Here is a 19,983-nt window from a genome sequence, read left to right as displayed (position 1 = left end):
GTTCGTGACCATAGGTGAGGGTTGGAACGTAGACCGAGTGGTAAATTGAGAGCTTTGCCTTCCGGCTCAGCTCCCTCTTCACCAAGACGGTCCGGTGCAGCGCCTGCTTTACTGCTGCAGCTGCACCGATCCGTCTGTCGATCTCCCGCTCCATCTTACCCTCACTCGTGAACAAGACCCCGAGATACTTGAACTCCTTCGCTTGAGGTAGGCACTCCGTCCCAACCTGGAGGGAGCAATCCACCGGTTTCCGGCAGAGCACCATGGCCTCAGATTTGGAGGTGCTAACTCTCATCCCCGCCGCTTCACACTCGGCTGCAAACCGTCCCAGTGAATGCTGGAGGTCACGATCCGAGGAGGCTAACAGGACCACATCATCTGCAAATAGCAGAGAGGCGATCCCGAGACCCCCGAAACTGACATTCTCCGCCCCCAGGCTGCGCCCCCAGGCTGCGGCTATATATCCTGTCCATGAAAATCACAAACAGGACCGGTGACAAAGGGCAGCCCTGGCGGAGGCCAACACCCACCGGGAACGTGTCTGACTTATTGCCGAGAATGCGGACACAGCTCCTACTGCAGTCGTACAGAGACCGGATCGCCCGTTGTAACGGGTGACCCTCACCTATGGTCACGAACTCTGGGTCGTGACCGAAAGGACAAGGTCGCGGCTACAAGCGGCCGAAATGAGTTTCCTCCGTAGGGTGGCCGGGCTCAGCCTTAGAGATAGGGTAAGGAGCTTGGTCATCAGGAGGGAGCTTGGAGTCGAGCCGCTACTCCTTCGCGTCGAAAGGAGTCAGCTGAGGTGGTTCGGGCATCTAATTAGGATGCCTCCTGGACGCCTCCCACTGGAGGTTTTCCAGGCACGTCCAACTGGGAAGAGACCCCGGGGAAGACCCAGAACACGCTGGAGAGATTACATCTCCCAGCTGGCCTGGGAACGCCTTGGGATCCCCCAGAATGAGCTGGAACATGTTGCCGGTGAGAGGGAGGTCTGGGTCGGCCTGCTTGCCCTGCTGCCACCGCGACCCGACCCCGGATAAGCGGTGGAAAATGGATGGATGGATGGAGAGTACTTTAAATGTGTGGTTTTAGTACTTCTACTGCAACAGAGTACTTTAAATGTGTGGTTTTAGTACTTTTACTGTGACAGAATATTTGTACAGTGTGGTACTAGTACTTTTACTTTATAATGTGGTATTTGTACATTTACTGCAGTAAAGGCCCTGAATACTTCCTGCATCACTGGTGAAGGAACATTATATATTATTTATATTTTCATAGTTTCACTAATACTTTTATAAAGTAACTCACGTGACTGCCGTGACTCCTCCCCTTCCTCCTCCTCACTCAGAACAACCACCTCGTTAACTTCCTCATCCGGAACCAGGGTTTCGTGTTTTCAACCGGAAGTAAAAGAGAGTGAGACACACATTTAAAAACGAACGGAAACACACGAAGGTATTTCACCGTATTAGCGCATTGATTAGTGGAAAACGAGCTTAATGTGTTAAACTTTATGTGTTCCGAATTGTGAACCACATCATCACAAAGTGTGTACGCGTTTTATTTGATGTGCTCTGAAGTCTGCAGCTTCGTCAGGAAGCAAACAAAGTGAAATGATGAACGGAGTTCCGCGACAGACATCTCTCCAGAGAGACACGAGGCTGCAGGAGGACCTCCAGCTGCTTCTTCTACCGGTCGATCTCCCGCCTGAAGCCCGACGCGGCCGTGGTGAGTTTCTCGGTAACAATTCCTCTCAGAATCTCGGCTTTAGACATGTCGAGCGTCTCGGAGTCGCTGCGCCTCTTCATCCAGTAAAACATATTTTAAATGTGTCCCCCACACACGCACCGGTGTGATTTCACGCACAACAACAACAACAACAAAGTGACAACAAAGTGAATTAAGACAGACAGATAGATACTTTATTATACAGGTAAGCAATCAGAGTGAAAAATAATATTAAACTTAAAAAAGGCACCACAATATATACAATACAATATAATAATATTAAATACACTAACTAAACAGTAGTGCACAGTTTAAATGAACTAACTAATAATTTGTAGTATTGCCTGAACAGATGTCATTAGTGGTCGGAACACTGTGGCTCAGTCAGTGCAGTGTCCGCCTCATTTCTCGATGATGTCGAAACGCACGAAGCCTGCGACAAACCCGCCGTGTTCCCGGCCTTCAGTTTAGCTTCCAGGCTCGGCTCCAGCGCCGGTAGTCCCCCCCAGGGCATGCTGCGGCTCGGCCTGGACGCAACCGTAAAACCCTGTCTGGAAAACTAGCGATGGCCCATCGGCCGCTGCACCAGCCCCTCCATTCCGAGAAGGCAGCGCTCTCCAAACAGCGCCAGGTGAGACGGATGTAATCCGTGTATCATCCGTTTTGGAGTTGGCTTCCTTCCCTGGTGTAGTGTGTAGCGGGCCGGGGCACGGATGAATATCTCCAGATAACAGCAGGAACATTGTGATAATCAGAGTGTGTCTTAGCGGAAGTAGAGTTGCTGGTTTCGTGCGTTTCTTCACTCGGTTGTGCAAAGATGGAGCAATCAAGACAGTTAACATTAACAACAGCAGCAAAACAAATGTCATCAAACGTGTTTATGAACTTGCAGTAACACACTTTATATAGGTCACCCCCCCTGCAGGCATTTTTCTCAAAAATTGTCCGAATCACATTGACAAAATGATGAAAAGTTAAAAAGTTATCAATAATGTTAACACAAGTATCCAAACCTCGAAGATTGACACAGCAGAATATACACAAATTCACACAGAAATCATTTACATGGATGTCTTATTTCAATTTAAATAAATAAAATAAAAAGATGACATCACAACTGTCATCTCTCTGACGGCAACATTATCACACCAGAAGGATCTACTGTTTGTCTTATTAGTGAAGGCTTTGTACAGGATGAGAGCTCATGTAACTGTAACCTTAAGTACAGGATGGTCAAATGGAGATATTACAAATGCACTAATGACTTACTTCAAAGCTACGGTTGCTGAATGTTTGTCCATCGTTCTCCCCTCAGCTCCTGGCTCCCTGTAACAAAACACGAACAGAATCAGCAAAATACTCAAATTCACTCTATTCGTGTAGTTAATCTCAACATTTGTAACTTAACCGGACTTAAAGTGATATTTCAGGTTCACAACCTGTCTACCTGAGCTCACGTTGGTCCGTTTATGTACATGATATGAAGTAGAAATCATCTGTAAAATCATCACAAACTCCGTAAGATATTATTCAACCTCTGAAGTTTGACAGTGAAGATATTAAAAGTTACTTTAAGGCTTAACTACAGTCGGATGCAGGCAGCCGGGCGTTAATAGCCCAGCGGCTAACGTTAGTTAGCTTGTAATGCCTTCCTTCGATGTGGTAGCCGTTTCTCAGGCTCCCTCTCCGGAATCGAACCCTGATTCCCCTTTACCCGTGGTCACCATGGTAGGCACAGAAAGTACCATCGAAAGTTGATAGGACAGACATTCGAATGAGATGTCGCCGCGTGACTTAACGGATCACTATAACATGCATGTGATGTTATAAGATCTCTTATTTTGCTTTAACATTAGTATCGGTGACATTCGAGTGAGTTGAAACCCAATACTTACATTTAAAAGTGAATCCTGTCGCTTCTCCGGCTCCCGCATCACTCGCCGCCATGTTGGATAAAATAACATTTTCATCGGCACGCAATGCATCTTGGGATATGGTGGGCCGCGAAGGATACATCAGTTATCCTGTGTCCTCCGAATCTGGGGGCTGAAGGCCGCATTCGTCAGCTGCATTTGAAGGAGTCTTCGAAAACATGCGATATGGGACAGCCTAGTCGCAGCGCTGTGACGTAACCGCTCTACGAATGCAGCCTCCGAAGGTTGCAGCCCCTGAACTGAGACACAGCTTGTGTTACTGTGTAAATGAGTCTAATGATCAGTACAATAGGCCTGTACAGTAGACTGTGTCCCAAGACATTCAGTAATCACTAGTCCACCATGTGTTTGCCATTTTGTAAAGCTGTCTGATTCTCTGGTTCTTGAGGACGATGGAACCTCTCTGATAAATATAGACACAAATTACAACCCTGCAGCACTTTAGAGCCCTATTTCACTGTTTGTCGTATTTGTAGACGAGCCGTGGACATTAGATAAGGACACTTGTATTTACATATGGGAGAAAAACACTCCCACTACGTTTGTAGCGAGTGGAAGCAGATATCTGCTGTCGCACATCGACTCAACTCCAAAATACGGCTCTTAATAAAGTACTGCCATTCTTAAAGTAACGGTACTAATGAAATGGGGTATTGAACCATTTTTTAACGGCAGGGTATTGCGACACTTCTTTCGTATCGGTATGATGTGTGACACTAGATCTCAGTAACATAATGTAATGATACCAGAGACATGAGTGTGACCTCACAGTTGTCTATAATGTTCTCCCTGCAGATGTTCAGCCGCTGTTGATGATGAAGGAAGATATTCCCCCTGAGTGGAGCCCCAGCCTGGACCAGGAGGACCCAGAGCCCCTCCACATAAAAGAGGAACAGGAGCACCAAGAGCCCCTCCGCATAAAAGAGGAACAGGAGCACCAAGAGCCCCTCCGCATAAAAGAGGAACAGGAGCACCAAGAGCCCCTCCGCATAAAAGAGGAACAGGAGGACCAAGAGCCCCTCCGCATAAAAGAGGAACAGGAGCACCAAGAGCCCCTCCGCATAAAAGAGGAACAGGAGGACCAAGAGCCCCTCCGCATAAAAGAGGAACAGGAGCACCAAGAGCCCCTCCGCATAAAAGAGGAACAGGAGCACCAAGAGCCCCTCCGCATAAAGGAGGAACAGGAGCACCAAGAGCCCCTCCGCATAAAGGAGGAACAGGAGCACCAAGAGCCCCTCTGCATAAAGGAGGAACAGGAGCACCAAGAGCCCCTCCGCATAAAAGAGGAACGGGAGCACCAAGAGCCCCTCTGCATAAAAGAGGAACAGGAGGACCAAGAGCCCCTCCGCATAAAAGAGGAACAGGAGGACCAAGAGCCCCTCCGCATAAAAGAGGAGCAGGAGGACCAAGAGCCCCTCCGCATAAAAGAGGAACCAGAGGAACTCTGGACCAGTCTGGAGGCAGAGCACCTCAAAGGGCTGGAGGAGGCAGATGTCACCAGGTTCCTATTCAATACTGTTCCTGTGAAGATTGAAGATGATGATGAGATACCTCAGTCTTCACAGCTTCATCATAGTCAAAAGGAGGATAACAGAGAGGCAGAGCCTCCAGCCAGCAGCTCAGCTACTGATGGAGAGGACTGTGGAGGATCAGGACCAGCCGGGAACTTAGATCCAGATCGTCTTGCACAACCGAATGCTAATGATGAAATGGTTTCTGACTCCTCTGAGATGGAAGTCAGTTTTGATGATTGGCAAAAGCCTTTGTTAGATTCTGGATCAAAAACAGAGAACAGTGATAGTGATTGGAAGGAGACCAGGGCACCAGATTCTGCTACACATGCTCTGAAAGTTAAGGAAACAATTGTAAGGGATGTAGTCTGTAACACTGGCAAGAAATCCTTCAGCTTCTTCAAGTGTAGTAATAGATTTTTCTACAAGGGTTTTCATTCACAGAAAAGTGTCCAAACGGGAGGGAAACGATTTGGATGTGATGTTTGTGGGAAAAGATTTACAGTGCAGGGAAGTCTGAAGGAACACATGAGAGGTCACACAGGAGAGAAACAATTTGGATGTGATGTTTGTGGGAACAATTTTACAGAATGGGGAAGTCTGAATTCGCACATGAGAGTTCACACAGGAGAGAAACCATTTGGTTGTGAAGTTTGTGGGAAAAGATTTACACAGCAGGGAAGTCTGAAGAAACACATGGTTGTTCACACAGGAGAGAAACTATTTGGATGTGATGTTTGTGGGAAAAGATTTACAGTGCAGGGAAGTCTGAAGACGCACATGAGAGTTCACACAGGAGAGAAACCATTTGGATGTGATGTTTGTGGGAAAAGATTTACAGTGCAGGGAAATCTGAAGACACACATGAGAGTTCACACAGGAGAGAAACCATTTGGATGTGATGTTTGTGGGAAAAGATTTATAGAGCAGGGAAGTCTGAAGAAACACATGAGAGTTCACACAGGAGAGAAACCATTTGGATGTGAAGTTTGTGGGAAAAGATTTACAGTGCAGGGAAATCTGAAGACACATGAGAGTTCACACAGGAGAGAAACCATTTGGATGTGATGTTTGTGGGAAAAGATTTACAGTGCAGGGAAGTCTGAAGACACACATGAGAGTTCACACAGGAGAGAAACCATTTGGATGTGATGTTTGTGGGAAAAGATTTATAGAGCAGGGAAATCTGAAGACACACATGAGAGTTCACACAGGAGAGAAACCATTTGGATGTGAAGTTTGTGGGAAAAGATTCACAGTGCAGGGAAGTCTGAAGAAACACTCAAGAATCCACGCAGGATAAAAATGTATCTTTTCACTTTGTTGTGAAAGATGAATTACATAAATGTGTTGTCTGGAACCACTACATTTTTCATTGTCTTATATTTTCGTCTTTGTTTGTAAATGAGAAGAAAGGGCAAGTGCTTTGTGTGACTGAACCTTTTGTAACATTTTATTTGACAGACCCATAACTTTTTGTATTTCCGAGAAATCTGATGAAATGTAATTCCTGTGATTCTTTAAACCAGTTTGTGTCTTTGGTGCAGAGCTTGTTACATTGTTTGGCTTTTGTTTTTGACTCTTTACTAAGCGTGTGTATTCCGCTGGATGACTGTTTTGCCTTGTTTGAGACCAAGCCTCAGTAAAACTTACTTTTGCTACACCCATTCTCTTCTGTTTAATTTTTAGCAATATCATACAACTGCAGTTATAACTTTATTATTATTTGGTTAACTAATAAAAAATGTATTTGTGTGACATTAAAGTTATTTTTACAGACTCGTAGCTTTTTGTATTTCCTAGAAATCTGAAATGTAACTAATAATAATAACTCCCTAAATGATAGTTATTGTGGTGGAAATGAAGGTATTTCCTTGAGAGAAATCAAAAGTATCTTAAGCTTTCTGTCTTTTAAGTATTTATTACAGGATAAAATATAGAAAAGATTATAAAAAGCTTACAAACAAATCAAAACAAAAACAAGCATAAACAGCTCAAATGTGCACTAACAAATTAAACAGATTAAAACAGAATCATAGGTTGCCATCAGCTGAATAGCAGAGAGCGTCTCTTCACCCTAAGCGGACGAAAAGAGACTCTGCCTCTCGACAAGGAAAGGCTTCCTTAAATATACGTCTGAGGGACGTATTTTCACCACCAGCGGGAAACCGCCTGTCCATCAAAGTCCCGGCAGTCAGTCTCCTGTGGTCTGAAGGGATGTTTATTAAAATCAGGTAACCATCTGCTTATTATAAGGCTCCCCCCACATTTGAGAAGCTGCCCTAAGTCTGGTTCCCATGAGAGGCAGGAACCCCTTCTCTGTTGCCCAAGGCCAAAGTTCAACTAGACCGAAAACACATGTGAACAGATTCAAGTCAAGAATAAGTCACATAGAAACAATAAACAATTTCCCCCCGACAGTTATCATTGGAAAAGTGTCTTTTTTACTTTTGTCTACAGGTCAGCATACAGTTCAACATCTTTTTCCTGAAATAAATAAAGAGAAAGATCAAACATGTGATGGTAGAGTTTGTTTTATGATCTGATGAAACCAGCACAAACAATCATTCAGGAAATTTCAGACAAGTTATGGTTATTTCAATCAGGAGAGAGTTTATTAGAATTTGACAATAATTTATTATACATGCATAAAATATGAATAGTGCAAAGTCTTTGACGATTGGACTCCATCCTGAGGTAGGATAACCGAGGGGTAGTGATGCTGAAGTCAGATAAAGCCTAATCCCCCAAAAGAGATTTATTTTAAATGAATAAATGAAATAAATACCTTACCTACTGCCACAGAGAATTCCTAAGCAAAAGAGAAAATTAGTCATGAGAGAAAGTTGAAGGGTAGAACTTGTTTGGGTGATATTTCATGAGTGGACGTTAAACCAGAGTTAAGAGAGGTCAAGTTAACCAAAGCAAAAGATAGAGTAGGGTCTCGATGGACCGCAGAACAGGATAGTGGGATTTCAACCGATCCCAGAAATGATAGAGGGGATCTCTATAGACCGCAGGAAAGGATAGGTTGAAGTCATGTTAGACCGCAGAACAGAATAGTTGGGGGTCACAATGCCTCAGAACAACTTGACCGGGTTCGCTCAGAACGGGAAATGCAAAATTATGTCAATTTTGACGGGTCACCTCAGACCAGGAAACGAGAAAATTGGGCAACCGTCGGACTGGGAATCCTCCAGCATGCAGACTCCGAGGACGTGGTGGGTCGGCTCCTTGCCGAGGCGGGGCCTGCCACGTCTCCTCCTGTCAGACTGAACCGAGGGAGACGATAACCTGGAGGACACAATGAGCGTATTAAATGAGTTTGTCTATTTTAGATTGTCATCTTTCCGACAATCCTTGAACACATCATGTGTGACGAATGCTTCAACTGTGATATTTCATCAAAAACATTTTACTCTACATGTTCTAATTTAACATCTCTTCACATATAAACCGTTTACTTTAATCAGATTGTGTAAAAAAAACATAACATTGTGAGCTCCTCAGTGAAGCTATGTCATGATTGATTCATCTGAGTGAACGTCAGGCTGCTGGTCAGGCTGCTGAACACAGAGAGAAGAGGACTGGAAGTAGAGGATGTTAAAATGTAAATAGTTTAATATTTATAGCCAGTCTAGTTGATATAATCTACACGTTGATACACTGTAACATTTGCATTGATGCATGATCATTCAGTCACAAGTATAGACTGATTTATAAAATAAACTCTGCATTACACAACAGTGATCTATGTAACACACTGAAGGAAGTATCAGATCCTTTCCTGCATTAAAAACGGTACTGATAAAAAAACTCAGAAGTATACGATTTCCTTTCAGTATAGAATTCAAAGTACCCACTATGCAGGCAAAATATGTATTTTATTACATATTATATCATTCGATTGTTACTACTGTTGCAACATGTTTATATTGTATCTTGTTTATATGATGTTGGGCAGACGTCAACAGGCAGAATGATGTGTTAATGCTGGTGGTCAGGGAGTAAGTAAAGAGAGATTGTAATCATTGGACCGTTTATCAAACAGTTACAAAAGTCCTCTTTATCCGACCTACACCCACCAGAGGCTCATAGAGGTTTATCCCAGGACTTATAAAACCGTTACAAAAGTCCTCTTTATCCGATCCACCACCAGAGGCTCATAGAATTTTATCCAGGGACTTAATAGGGAGTCATATGCAACCCTTTATCAACTATCAATCTCTCCTTTATGGTATGAATAAAGAGTCAGGCAGAACGTCAAAGAGACAGACAGAAAAATCATACAGACAGACAGAGACACAGACAGAAAGTCAGGCAGAAAGTCAGAGAGACAGACGGACAGAAAGTCAGACAAAAAATCAGAGGGACAGACAGAAAATCAGATAGACAGAGTCAGAGAGACAGACAGAGTCAGACAGAAAGTCAGAGAGACAGACAGAGTCAGGCCGAATGATGCGTTAATGCTGGTGGTCAGGGAGTAAGTAAAGAGAGATTGTAATCATTGGGCCATTTATCAAACAGTTACAAAAGTCCTCTTTATCCGACCTACACCCACCAGAGGCTCATAGAGGTTTATCCAGGGACTTATAAAACCGTTACAAAAGTCCTCTTTATCCGATCCACCACCAGAGGCTCATAGAGGTTTATCCAGGGACTTATAAAACCGTTACAAAAGTCCTCTTTATCCGATCCACCACCAGAGGCTCATAGAAGGTTATCCAGGGACTTAATAGGGAGTCATATGCAACCCTTTATCAACTATCAATCTCTCCTTTATGGTATGAATAAAGAGTCAGGCAGAACGTCAAAGAGACAGACAGAGTCAGGCAGAAAATCACACAGACAGAAAGTCAGAAAGACAGACAGACGGAAAGTCAGGCATAAAGTCAGAGGGACAGACAGAAAGTCAGACAGACAGAGTCAGAGAGACAGACAGAGTTAGGCAGAAAGTCAAAGAGAGATTGTTATCATTGGGCCGTTTATCAAACAGTTACAAAAGCCCTCTTTATCCGACCTACCCCCACCAGAGGCTCATAGAAGTTCATCCAGGGACTTAATAGGGAGTCATATGCAACCCTTTATCAACTATCAATCTCTCCTTTATGGTATGAATAAAGAGTCAGGCAGAAAGTCAGAGAGACAGACGGAAGGACAGAAAGTCAGACAACAAATCAGAGGGACAGACAGAAAGTAAGACAGATAGAGTCAGAGAGACAGACAGAGTCAGACAGAAAAACAGAGAGACAGACAAAAAGTCAGACTGATAGAAAAGAGAGAGAATGAAAGAGAGATAGACGGATAGATAGTCAAATATATTATGACAAAAAAATGTCCTTCCCCCATGCATTCCATCAATCTTCCAAAGCTTTTGTGCTGAGTAGTCTTTAACAATAACATACTGTGGCGCTAGCACAGAATGTCATGACGTCTCATATCAGAGTAATGATAAAATCCCTTGTCTTCTACCTCTAACTAACTAAATCAGTATATTTGTTGCACAGTTGGTAGATGACGCGATTCTAAACATTGTATTGGTTGTAGGAGTCTCTCTGCACAATCAACTCAACACAGAATTCACTTCCTCCTCCGAATACTAGATGGTGGGCACGCCTAAGTGTGTGTGTGACCTTTGGGCTACATGTGGATGCTGATACGGAACCTGCTTTTAGGATGTGAGACTTCACCGGTCCGCTGGCAGTTTCTGGAGGATCTGCATAACTTCCAGGTTAGATGATGGCTGGTTGACACGGCGACCCGTCAACTTTGACGATCAAAAGATGAAGGTAAACTTGGCTGTCCCAGACATCCTGTGTTCCCATTGAGCAATGATCCAAAGTTAGTGAGAGAAAAGCAACAAGAAATGCATTAAGGTTAGAATTCCAATGTTAACCTAAAGAAAAAGTGTCAATTCCTACACACAAATTATTAGCTCTGCAGTTGAATTATTGAAGTAATGATGTTTTGGACACAAAGGCCTTTTTGAAGACAGACCCACCACAAATGACTCAGTGATGTACAGTCCTAATCTAAGAAGTATCTACCATAGGCCGCCATTAGAAATGGCCCATCATCAGCCATGTCCTGAGGGACACAAGGTCCTACCTGCTGTCTCTGAAAACCACAGCAGGTCAACCGCTTCATTTATCCCCATTAATGAATAAGCTATCAAATGCATTCAAATCATTATTAGAGAATTGGTGATCTCAACAAGGTTAATTAAGCAGCTGCTCCTAGAGAATAAATGTAATTCCTTGATTCAGGTGTATACTGTATGTATTTCAGCATTGCCCGTAAATCGCAGTATAATAGGATTTCTCTTAGTTTTTCTACACCAACCTGCTCTGATAGTCTGTGTACTGACTGCAGTCGGCTTCATTGTGAACATCGACAAAAAAATCTTAACAGGTTCCTTCCAAGATCACAAATGTCTTGTCATACAAGATGCTATGCTACACTCTTGACATTTTAGCTTGCAGACCACAGAAGCTACTATATCCGAAATATGTCCTAAATATAGTGTACACTCGCATATTCATTTTATTTTAGGTGTCTAACATAAAATACATTTTGATTTCCCCCGTCTGCAGCAGTACACTTTTCTTACCTGCCGATACTCCTGTCTGCTTCTCCAAATTGGAGGCGTGAAGATCTGGATCATCTGGATCTCCTCCATGTGTTGAAGATGAGCAGCTGTGTCTCTATCCGTTTGTCTCAGTGGAAAGAAGTTGTTCTCTCACATAATGGTGCATCTCTATCCAAAGGTTGTTTGGTTATGGCTAAAGACACAGAGTTTGTGATGAATGTTGATGTCATGGCACCACAACATGGAACATTCAACATGGAACATTCAACATGGAACATTCAACACGGAACATTCTAAATAGAATCTCACCTCATGGAATTGATCCTCCTGTCAATGTACACAACAACAATACAGGCTTATTAAATCATCAACATGAATGACAGTACTCTTTGAAACATTAATAACCAGAGTGCAGAACAACAACAGCAGTGTTCTGCAGAATACAAGGCTGATGCTTCACTCAACTCAACTTTTTCAGAAATGTATTTGTTAATATAGTAATTAATTTCTGATTTTAGGAATTATTAATGATATGCTCATTGATATTGATTAAAAAAGTATAAGCACCTTTCATTGATATCCATCCAAGAGCAGTGCTCGACTACCAAATGGCCACACAGGGCAGACTTAGTCGGCCCTGTTGCCTGTTAAAATAAGTTCATCCGAAATGTTTATGTTTGTAAAACACACTAGAATCAACCAGAAGAGACTAATGCAGCCTGCAATGAATATAGTTTTCATTAGCCAAACTATAAATATATATAAAGTAAATATATAAAGTTCAATTTAAAAGAAAAAGGCTCAATAATTACTTGTAGTTTTATCAAACAAACTGGAGAAAGGGGGTTTGTTCAGTGGAAAACAGGCTTAAGAGACGACACAAAATATCGCCCTTAAAATCTGAAAGTAGAAAGGTGCAGTCAGCTGAGAGCAGATCTTCTCCAGGTGTGTCTGCAACAACCGCTGCTGGGTTGTGTGATTGAATGAACACAACCAGCTTCATTTAAAAGCCTTTATTTAGGCTTTAAGTCAATTTTCGTCAATACTTGTGTTAACGCGAGGTTGATGTCCAATAAAAAGGTAAAAGAGCAACCGTGTGTTCCCCCTACTGTGTCTCTGGTCAGCGGCTGGGCTTCAGCTGTGTTAACACTAGCGGCCCGTTCAGAGTCATGAGTGAGGATCAGCAGGCAGTCAATGGCCGCATAAAAGGTGCAATAAGAGAAGCCAGCAGCATGTAAAATATGTACACATTTTATTTGTTAGCATACGAGTTTTAGATTAATAACATGTTGGATTTCAACTGAAAAACAGAACATAGAAAAGTCTAATTAACAGAAGTCCAGATAAATAAAGTATGAGCTAAATCAAAACATGAATAAAATCATATTTACATATTTAGAAATCAAGATATTTGTTCTAACAGCTATGCCATTCAGAAATCTATACTTGTACATGTAGTTATTTCATAATTCACCAGCCATACGCACTACAGTTTATTCAACCTTTGTTAAGGTTTCAATGACATTAAATCATCATCTTAAGTTTAAGATGCTTTTTAGCAATAATTGAATGAAGCCAAGTTGTGACAGACATGATTTCACAGTTTAGGTTTGGTCACTCCAGAAAGAGGTGCAGTGAAACTAATCTGTGCATTTATGCAAAGTGTTTGTTTTTAGAACCTAGCTAACGTAGCTCCAGTGACTATAACCGCAGGGCAGTGTCGCAGAGCAACACTCTGGAGCTAACCCCACCGGCTGGAGATTTTCCCTCTACTGCTCTGTTGATTTCCCCCTAGCTGCTAACGGGATAATAACTCCACACAGTTTATTCAAAGGACATATTTGCACCATTGACTCCAGTCTCTTTACTGTCTGCAAACCATTGTTCTTTTGTGGAACTGCTTATACTTGGACAGAGCAGGTTAAACTAAATTTGATGGTGCAAATCCACTGCTAGAGGAGAAAAATTACATTGGAATGGATTAAGATCTGTGGAAAACTCTGATGTGACCAGCCCTTTAGACTTTGACAAAGGCAACATTCAAAACCATCACAGCCACTGTCAACTAACAAGAGCACTTTGATTACTTCGATCGAAGGCAACCTCACAATATAGGAATTTATGCTTTTTCAACACGAGTCAAAAATGAACAGTAGTCACCAAAACACTATGCATAGCACAGTTTACAAAAAACAACAACTTGAGAAGTAGCATTAATAATATTACATGCTTAATACAGAGCGAGCATAGGGTTTGGCTTTTCTTTTATAAATAAAAGAAGTACGTTACGGTCAGAGTCTGTTTAATTGGAATGTTTGGATCCTGACAAAGCGATGTCAGTTAAGGTCAAACGCTACAAAGTACACATGCAGGAAAGATGATAAACTACCAAACTCCCCTGCAAGAATACACAAATAAGAATAAAGCAAATCAACCGTAATAACCAGACTTCTATTTCTTGATGAAATGATATCTTCAGTTCAGCTAAGACAATCACTTAAAGCATGGGTGTGGATGAATTCCTTTATATAAAAAATAAAAAATAAGTTACCCTGTCAGTTCACTTAACTATTCAAAAAGGAGTGTCCAAAGAGAAACATAAAAAGTTCAAGTTGTTTTCAGTCCAAATTAAAGGATATAATAACTCATGGCTAGAAGATTGTCAATAGATTGTGTACGTGAATTAGTTTTTCTCCAACCTAATAACGACCTCCATAATGCACGGGGAAAGTCATGTCACAAATAATGACACAATAATAGTTAAATAAGTGAACTTGGCCACAAAGGATGCTCCTCTGAATGGTAGTTAGTGTAAAGGGCTAGATTGTAGAGACGCAGGATTAAGGGTGCAGGTCTGGGGGGGGGGGGGGCTCTGGGAGGTGGGTACTGGTGCTGGGCTGCTGTGGACCTGGTAGCTCTGCTCAGACAAACAGCTGAAACAGAAACAGATAGATTAGTACAACAAACATGCTCTTCATATCAATGCAGTCATTGATAACGTTATTACGTATAAAGTTAGAGAGACACACTGGAACTGATCTTTTCTGCTTGCTGGCTCACCAGAAGCAGAGCACTGCAGAGCGGCCTGGCTCACACGACCAGTCAAACTAAGAGATGTGTAGCACACGTACACAGAGACATTGCATGGGAGAGCATCAGTCTTTGGTAATAACAAAAGCAGGTATAGTTCTGTCAGGTATTTATAAAGAATGAGTGAATATATGTCGACGAAAGTGCTGTACAATCCTCAGAATGCTTTATCGAATGTTAAAACAATTTAGTTTGTACTGTTAAAAAGGCAGGTAGGAAAAAAAGCATTTACAGACAAGCAAAAGAACAACAAACTAACAACGAACACCATTTATGCATTTGCCTTGTCCGACATTCCCCACTGACACTAAATGCTTTAATTCACAGGTTTCTTTTAGCCTGCTGTGGCTAAACAGCGAGTTTGTACGCGGAGCCAAACAAACACCTCGTCAGGAGCAGCATATCTTTTGGACGAGATGCCGGCACACCGACACGGCGCCTTCTGCATCTGAACGAACGCTCGGCAGTCAGGAGCCGTCCAGGCCAAGACTGGTTTTCCTGCAGTGCAGTCGTCCCACTAGAGGCTGATCCATCATGCTCTTCAGCCCTCCACCTGAGAGGCGCCCAGCCAAACAAAAACAAAAAACCTGATTTAAGCCAGCTATAGCCTTCAGCCACCATGGAGAAGGAAAGCTCGACAGACACATGATGATGGCTTTAAAAAAAATTAAAATAAATAGTAGCTCATTCAACTAAAACAACATAAATTATTTGGAGGGGAAAAAAAACGCAAAGCTGTGCAAATATTTTTTAACTGACAGCAGTGCACAGCAGGGACGCTGAGCACTGGGACTGATATCTGGTCTAGGACTTTGAGATGGAGAGGTCTAACATGCGAGGTCATGTAGAGGTTCAGAAGAAAGGTTTGGGGCAGTAGTTTTAACGCAAATACAGTTTTTATTGGTATAAAGACGATCTGATGACGCCAAGGACCTTTAACATTATTTAGGATGTCTTCCTGACACGTGCCTCATTAGTGTGTAGCAGCGTGTCGTCACTGCACTGGATCAAAACAAGAGCGGCCCGGGAAAGCCGAGGTCCCGCGTTGGTCACCTTCACGATGGAAACGACAGCCAATCAGATTTCAACAAAAACAAAGATCAGTCCAAATTGGGAGGGGGACGCTTGTAATCCACCTCAATATTGAGAGTAACTGAGAGTATTAGATCGGCCCAGTGGAAAAAGTCAGCGTTGTGCGCGGTGCTGTCTGTGGTGGCGAGGGTATGGCCGGTCCGTGCCACAGCCGAGGACCGTACAGTAACTACTGACATCAGATAGTGAAACAATAAAGACCCAGATCCTGGATTAGAAATAAAAACGGCAGGCCTGGTTAACTTCAAAGTATACGCACAGGACAACGTTGGTTTTCACAAACCAATCATGGTTTAATGTTACATTAGCTTAATGAGCTGGCTCTCCAATGTTTTCCCCTCTCTCTTCAGTGGTAGTAGGTAATAGCTCTGTCGGAAGAAAACTGAAAGTGAAACCTCGTTCCAGGTGGACATTGTTCCCATGTGCAACTTTCAGATGGCTCTATTTTATCCTTTTTCCTTTCCAAAGAGTGAGCCCTCTTTTATTACCGCTCTTTGACTCCAGCACTTTTTCTTTGCCCTGAATGTGACTCATAATTACAAAAAATGTATTTGTGCGCTTTAAAATTTTTTGTGTTGTACATACTTAACAGCCGAGCAATAAATCTGTACTAGACAGAAAGTGTTAAAGTCGTTATACATAGAATATTATTTACCGGAAGGCCACCGTAGTTCTCTGACACGCTTGGAAAGGGAGGGGTGAGCGGAGGTGTTCAGCTGGATGCAATCTGCAACTTTACCACTAGACACCACTAAATCCTACACACGGCTCCTTTAGGAAACTGACTTAAAGGACAAATCTAGAACAATTTCAAACCAATATGGACAACAACAGAACAACTACATAATGAACAGCCATGTTACCAATAAAGATCAATCTCACAACATAAATCAGACATGCCGATAATGCTTCTCCTGTTGCTCCTCACTTTAAAGAAAACAATCATATTGTTCCCCAACTCAGGTGTGGAGGTTTGGAAAAAGTGATCCACCACTTACTACAGATTCACTGTGAAGCTCAGTGGCTTTTACACTTTTCTTACACCATAATTTGTCTTGTACTACGGTGATTCAGAATATTTGAATCGTAGTGTACGATTATACACTGGTCCATCATCCGGTCCATCAGTGATTCTCAACTGTTGAGAACCACTGCACTAGTGGCCGTAAAAAAGTGTTTAGTGTAACGTAACGTTACGTTGTCAATTATTTTTTTACGTTTGATTTTAGTTTGGTATGGAATCATTGCTTGAATTATACAGCACTGAGTTTGTCACTGTAGCCTTCTTATTTTCTATGTAATATAAATAAATGTGCTTCAAAAAAAGCATCTGTCTACTCGGTGGTGCTACAACTGTAACGAGCACAGAGTGAATACTCTGTTCACGTAACACCAATTTAAAAATCAATTTGCTACTTACTACTACATCATCAGCATAGTTTTAGGAAAACGCAATCTTTCCTGCGGTGAACTAAAAGCCCCATTGTCGCACTATAGCAATTCATCTACCACATCGACAGTTTTACTTTGAAATATTCACCGGAAAACGTAGCACGATATTGTGTCTGCGGATACCATATCCATGGATTGTTGATGGCTGAGAAACAAAGCATTAACATGATCATTAGTGTACACTGCCCCCCAGCGGTCATAGTGTACAACTACAGCGTTGTTTGTCAAAAGTTTTATTCTATTACATATTTTATTAGTGTGGTATTATATGTACTGTAACCCCTAAAAGGCAGGGACAATCCTTTCAGGGCTGTTTATTGCACTAATGTTAAATATTATAGTTCTTTATTTTGTCTGATAAGTACAAATCTAAAACACTATTTGTAAAATGTAGCGGTAATATCTGCACTATCAACACTAATGGATACTTCTAAAGAATATAAATAAATATTGATAGCATAACCGGTATCAATATCTATATAATTTCCACTGAGGAAGGTGTGACCACTGTCAAGAAGCATTAACATTGTCGTTTTATCATAATTTGTTAGTTCATTTCTTATTGATTCAGTTTGACAACTATGTTTTGAAAATATTCACCAGAAGTACTATTATGTAATCATGTCAGCGTTGACGCTAACTTGATGAATTTAATATACTGCAGCTCTACACTTTGGCCGCTGGAGGGCACTAAACACTCATTATTTCACAATCATGACGGGTACAGAGCGGCTGTCGCTGGTGAGTTTATCTACTGGCGCCGACTATTCTCAACAATTGTTTGTTTAGCCAGCATACTTACCTAAAATTAGCATGTTTTTGCGTGACCCTAACCTTCTTTTCAACCAAGTCTGAGATTTGGTTTCAATTTTTGTTTTGTTATACAAAATACTGACCAGAATAAAAAAATAATAAAACAGTTATTCAGGTGAATAACAATCACTCTCAAAACCGTGAACACTTTTTTTCCTGCTGGTTTAACGCTGATGATGACCTGCCATAATTTACATCTATATATATATATATATATATATATATATATATATATATATATGACATATATCCCAAGCACAGCTATGCCTGATTTGTTGTAAAATATCAAGATTCCCTCACTTGACAATATGAGCTTCTGCCATATTTGGCTGCACTACATTAATTTCACCAGCTGATGTCAGTTATGTGCACTGCGTTACTTAAATCCTCCAGATTCATTTTCAGTGCAACTGGATAAAAGACCGAAAGACTAAATAACTTATTTTTTTTGCCATATAAAGTTGAGGAAGCTATAAAAATTAAAAAGCAATCAGAAATGTCATTCCTTTATATTTTTTAGAAAGGACAGAGAGTTGTGTCTTTCTCAGGAGAATGTCCCCATATCTAAAAGTTCCTTGCGCTTCTGCTCCAAAGAAACGCAGCACAGGCGGCAGAGCGGTGCAAACTGTGGCTGCAGCACAGACTTGCTATTCAAGCAGTCCTCTATATAAACTGCAGGGATTTACAACCAAGGCAAACAACTGCCTGCAGCCTCTGTAGCAGTAGTGCACGCATCTCTATCTCTGTAAGGTAAAGTAAATGCTGATCAGGCTACTAACTGCATATTATTGGACTTTTATCAAGTCTGCTCTCTTTCAGTGAAATATTGGCATGCAGCGTGTTGCTGTATGTTTATTTTGAAAGGCATAACCGGATGTTCAACGCTGTATGGAGGGTTCCTTGACACTTTAAAACTCCAGACACCTGTTGTTAAGAGAGGACGTCGCACGAAATCTCTAAAACAAAATGCACACACACACACACACAGAGTCAGAGTTACCAATCACAAGTTACCGCCTACATCACACGGAGAGAGGAGGCGATTCAAGCCGGTGGAGCCGAGCAGGACAGTGAGGGGTTTTGGGATACGGCTGTGAGAGATAAGGATAGCGCAGAGGTTGTGGAATAAATTAGTCTTTTTGAAGACTGGCCAGCGGACAGTTTCAAGCATCAGGATTTCTTTCGGCTGAAATGTTTCAGGATCCGACTGCAGGTGTGTAATTCTGTTTGATCATTTGCAACATTTGTTTGTGTTGCTACAAAACAAATTGCTGTTGACGAGCACACACTTGAGGACAGAGATGTTCCTATAGTCGGTGTAAGTTAGTTACGTTACTTAGGCTAGTGTTACTTTTTCACCAGAATTCATATTTAGTAGCCTAAAGTAACTTCAGTGCTGCCTTTTTACCGGTAAAAGTATATACTTATTTTTGAGGTGGAATTACTTAAAAACTTTGCTTCCTCTGAACACAACATTTCGGCATAACTTAAATACACCACGCATGTGTTTCTACCACAAAAGCCCAACGTTAAGGTTGTTCCTCGAGTCCGAGCTAAGTGAACACAGACGGTAACGTTAACCGAGATCCAGCAGTTAGTCTGGTTGCAAAACTCGGATATTTCATTACAAAAAGTGCTGCTTGGTAGAATGTGTTGATGCCGAATTAAGTAGCCGACCTTAATGACCCGGTAGGTTTTAATGGGGATTAAGTTCGTCTCTTTGTACTCAACAATAAGCAAGAAATCATCCCATTTTGGGATTTTTAAC

General features: G+C 41.9%; 1 pseudogene; it reads left to right on the top strand.

Moving 5' to 3' along the window:
- Positions 1-1,425: 1,425 nt before the first annotated feature.
- Positions 1,426-6,842, top strand: LOC142959229 (uncharacterized; annotated as a pseudogene).
- The last annotated feature ends 13,141 nt before the right edge of the window (positions 6,843-19,983 follow it).

This window comes from Anarhichas minor, unplaced genomic scaffold (assembly GCF_050575085.1).
Source record: "Anarhichas minor isolate MPS153535 unplaced genomic scaffold, ASM5057508v1 ptg000001l, whole genome shotgun sequence".
NCBI classification, from domain to species: domain Eukaryota; kingdom Metazoa; phylum Chordata; class Actinopteri; order Perciformes; family Anarhichadidae; genus Anarhichas; species Anarhichas minor.
Note: the sequence above shows the minus strand (reverse complement) of the source record. Positions and strands in the feature narration are given on the sequence as shown.